Source organism: Tamandua tetradactyla, chromosome 4, assembly GCF_023851605.1.
Source record: "Tamandua tetradactyla isolate mTamTet1 chromosome 4, mTamTet1.pri, whole genome shotgun sequence".
In the NCBI taxonomy this organism is placed as follows: domain Eukaryota; kingdom Metazoa; phylum Chordata; class Mammalia; order Pilosa; family Myrmecophagidae; genus Tamandua; species Tamandua tetradactyla.
The window spans coordinates 148,637,008-148,642,220 of NC_135330.1; positions in this window are offsets into that span (position 1 = coordinate 148,637,008).

The window sequence follows — 5,213 nt, forward strand, 5'->3', positions numbered from 1 at the left end:
AGCCCATATGGAGGTTCACTGCTTTTGCCATTTAGGGCTCCCAAGAGAGCCTGTCTGGAAGGAGAAATAAATCCTGATACCCACTAACATCAGATCCTGCCTCCTGCATATGGGATATTACTCAGCAGGCACAGCTGCACTTACAGTTTTATATAAACAGGCTTTCCGAAAGCATGTGCCTCATTCTTTCTCTTAGAGAGCTTTCCTCCTAATTTCAAGTTCTCTGCACATATATTGATTGGCAGAAACTGGACCAAATGTAAATCATGTTAAAGGCTGAGAAGACATGGTATTTGTGCCAGGACCCAGTATGTCAACCAAGTGAATCCTTCCCCAACCCACACCACCCCAAACACAATGTGCCTCAGAGATGTGTGTACAGAGGGCAAAGCCAGGCTAAGACATATTCTTCATTATAATGCGGCTTTTGCCCTGAATCCCAGTGTAACATCAACTTTCTGGGCAGTTCCAGATGGAACCAGCCCCAGACATATCTCACCTGCCAAACATGTGGGAGCAAATCCCACCACTACTGACTTGAGCTTTAACTTTGAACCAAAAACCCTCCGCCGAGAAGGACCAAGGCCAAATAACATTTCCTGCCTTTGACAATGACCTGTTCTTGGAGGAAGAAGGGTATATGAGGAGGAGGCAGGGGCTGGTCCCTTGTGGTTGGCAGATATGTAAGGAATAGGACAGGAACATAAGTTTCCTATAAAGGCCAAGGCTAAGATACTGTATTTATGTCATTTCTCTCCCCTTGCTGGACATGAAATCTATGCATACTTCAGAAGAAAAGCTGTTTTTGCCTGTTTAACATTCCTTCTCTCTTTTATTAGTAACAGCTTCCTGATTTTCCTTACTCATTCCAATTTGATGTGGTTTAGGTGGAGTGAACCTTACCCACTGCATCCAGATGGACAATGTTAGGCAATCGGGGTATTCCTCCCTTTCATCTACAGAATTTCAGAGATGGCAGTGAGACTCAATGTGAGCCAACGAGCCCCAATTTAGGGGACTTCCATCAGAGTTCTTGAAAAGAAGTCATAGTTGCAACTAGAGTTTCTGGGTCTGTTGGCAGCCATTTTTTGTCTGTATGAAAGAATGGAGCCAATGCAGAGGAAAAGGTGTTTTCCCTAGATTTTTTAGTTACATATGGAAATAGTTCCTTTTCTTCCTTCCTCCCTCCCTTCTTTCCTTCTTCCCTACTACTCTCTCTTCCTTCTTTACATTCCTTTTCTTCTCCTCCTCATCTTCCTCTTTCTTCTTCTTCTCCTCCTCCGCCTTCTTCTTTTTGAAGTATTTTAGATTCAATTTCTATCACTTTTACCCCAAATCTTGTCTAATAGGCACTCGTTTCAGATGGTTTTCTACATGTTCACATTCTCCAGATGAGCTGCCTGTTCTGCTTATATGTTAATTGCATTCATCTGGCAAATGTTGTGCATCTTTTATTCATGTACACTGTTTTTGTTTTGAGATCTGTAGGTTATGTTGGAAATAGAATCTTACATCTGGTATTAGTAATCAAAGTCAATGTGAAGAGCTCTCATAAATATGAAGTGGCATTAGTCAGTTTCAGGAAATTTACCTTGGATCCATTAGTCATTTCTGTTATTCCTATAAGAGGTTACTTTTCTTACTAGTCTGTACACTTTTGAGCTCTTCTTTTTAACAGCAGAACTATGCATATGCCAGTGTCATTCATTAACTGACCTTGTCAAATGTAGCACAGAATATTGGCTTGCTGCCATAAGTGGTTTACACTTTGGAGGATATTCTAGATATATTGGGGCTCTTTATTGGGCTGTAGGTTCAATTCCCCATTGATGGCAGTTTATCTCTATCTGCTCTGTAGGAAACTTAGGAGCATCTATATCCATATTGCTTCTCTAGGCAGTTGAACTCAGAGTAGGTATCTACCCATCATTTAATGGAATGTGTGCTAGTTAAATGTCGCCTATCCATGATGAAAGAATGAACCATAAATACATACTTGGAGCTTTTCGGTGAATTGAAACCAAGAACTCCAACTTACAGATATATCATGTTTCATTATTTCTGAGTCGCAAGCTGGCAAACTGAAGGGTTTCTGGCAGGTACTGTTTCCTGAGTAAAACATTCTCTCTAGGCTAAGCAAGCAGACTTCTATAACAGCTTAAATTGCTTCCTTAGTAACAAGGACAATGTAATGGCATAAATGAAATATTTATCTTGAGCCCTGCTTTTTCCTGCAGAATACTCTACTTGCCAGGGGATTTTGTTGAACTTTGATCCCTTTGTCTGGGTGGTCTCCTCTGTCAGGTGTAACTCTCACTACAGCTACTCCAACTAGAGGCCACAACGTTCCTCTTATTTTATAATACAACTTCCCCTGCAGATAATCCTAAATTTTCAGAGGAAACAAGCCCAGGATCTATCATTTTCTTTGTGGAAAACAACATGGAATTGCAATAACCCTTGGCTTTAGGCTCATGCCCTTCCACTCCAAAATCTTGATAGATGGACCAGTCTTCCCTTAACTCTCTAGAAAGTCTGGATTTATAATAGTAGACTAAATGATCACTTTCCAATCTTTCTGTTCCCCAGATACTTCTCAGGTAATTTTAGACTCCAAATGCTTAGTAAAATCATACAGAACATAATATGACTTTTTCATACTCAATATATCATTCAATATTTTGCAGATATGGTGGCAACAAAGCCTGCAGTAGTTCCTAATCATTGTATAATGTCCTAAAGATTTGCTGTGCTTATGGACATTTGCATTCCTTATGTCCATCAATTCTTAATAATTTAGATTATATTTGATAAATTATGTTCTATTGCTCATAAGTAGAAAAATAAAGCAGGTTCACATATCATTTTAGAACTAGTAAGATATGCTTGCCCAATATTATTTTTTTCAAAAAAATCCAAACATACAAATTCCAGAACAAGCTTCTTCATCCTTTATAGGTTAATAACATGCTTTTAAAAATATATTTCTCCAGGTACTTCATATACTATGTAGGGTATTTTTCTATTTTCCAGCAAAATCATCCTTTGGGAGTCATTATATTATCTCAGAGTTTTGACATTAAGATTAAACAGCATTCGTCAGTTTTTAAATGTGACTCTGGGAAGTTTTGTCTCCAAGCTGCAAACTGTGTGAGCCTCTGAGTATTGCCCACTAAATTATCATGACTAAAGACTGTGAGGCTGTACCTGAGGAGGTGGGCAAATCTTTCTGATAGACTTTCTCTAATTGGCACTTCTCTGTGATATCACATCCTGGTATTTACCTTCAATTTTTTGCTAGAATCCAGCTTTTTCAAACATGTGTGAACTCCTATGGCTTACTTGGATTCTGGGGCTTAACTCATAGATTTGCTTTGGGAATAAGAGACTACATCTTGCAAAGGTATCTATATATTTTTCCCCCAAGCCTGTTTTTCTTTCTGCTTTCCTCCCAACAAATTAAAAGATTCCTTCTTCTATGGTATCAAAAACAGTGCAGGCCAAATGTAATTCTATTTATGGTTTCAGCTAGAGGGTTATCTTGCTGTTTCCTTTCTTTAACTCAGTTAACACCTTAAAGGAAAAGTAATGTAACTGAAAACAAAGCAATATGCATAAGGTAGCCTGAGTCCAATTCTTTTGTATGACTTTGATCATTATACCCGAATGGAAAAGAAAAACTCAAAAGCTTCAAGTAAGTGCATTTAATTGTATGAATAAGAAAATGAAATATTGTGCTGGTGTGAAACTGTTATGTACCCCAGAGCGACCATACTTATCAATCCAATCACATGGGTGCAGGCCTATTATGGGTGAGATGTCTTGATTGGGTTGTTTCTGTGAAGATGTGATCCACCCAGTTGTGTGTGGGATCATTTGACTAGGTTGTTTCTATGGAGATATGACTGACCCAATTATGGGTTGGGCCTTTTGATTAGGTTTTATGGAGATGTGATCTACCTAATTTAAGGTGAGTCTTGGGCTATTTACTGGAGTCTTCTATAAAACGAATAAAAGACAGAAAATAGAGTGAGAGCTCAGAACCGACATGGAGAGCAGAGAGATGAAACCAGGGTACACATGTTTGGAGACGCAGAAGGAAAACACCCCAGGAGGCTACAGAAGGACCCACAGAGGTTGAGAGAGCCAGGAGAGGACAGCAGACATCACCATGTGCTTTCCCATGTGATAGAGGAAGCCAGATGCCAGCTACCTTTCCTCCAAGGAGATATCTTTTTGTTGCTGTCTTAATTGGGGCATTTTCATAGCTTTAGAATTATAACTTGTATCTTAATAAGTCCCATTTGTAAAAGCCAATCCATTTCTAGTCCATCGCATTATGGCAGCTTTAGCAAACCGAAAACGGATATATAAGTATTTTCTGGAATGAGAGTCCATTTATTTAGTATCTATTAAACATTGGGGGATTGACATAAATTAGCTAAAGCAATCCTCTAAGAACCTAGTGAGCAGTGCTTTCATTTTTGTGTTGAGGTAGTTGAGGTTGGATAGGCTTATAAACCTTTGCCACTTACTGCCTATTGGTTCACAAATTCTATAGATGTGGAAATAAAGTTTTATTCATAGAGACAATGATCCTCAGACTTTGGTTTCTTCTTAAGTGTGTTTTCATTCATTCATTCACTTATTCATCCACCCATTTAAACATATTTACTGAGTGCCTCTTACATGCTATATTATGCCAGGTTAAATATACAGAAAAAAATGGTTCTTAAACTATGAAAAACATGAAAGTCACCCAGACTTCTTGTTGAAAATACAAATACATGGTCTTCAGACCTACTAAACTAGACTTAAGGCAGGGCAGGGGAGGGGCGTGTGACTACAGGGACCTATTTTGTTAACAAACTCCCCAACTGATTACAGATAGGTTTATCAGCTACTTGAAGTCTTATAATATGATTGTTATTATTGGAATGAAAAAGTTCATGAGTCAGGAATTTAACTATCTTTTAATTTGGAAACACACAGAATTCGATTGAGGGCTTTAATTTAAGCCATTGTGGTAAGCAAAAATATGATCCCACAAAGATGTTTGTGTCTCGATTTCTGGAATTTATAAATTTGTTGCCTTAAACAGAAATTTAGCAGGTGGGGGACTAAGTCACGGACTTTGAGATGGAGAGGTTGTACTGGGTTATGCAGTAGGCTCACTGTGATCCCAAGTGACCTAATAAAGGAAAGCGGGTAGC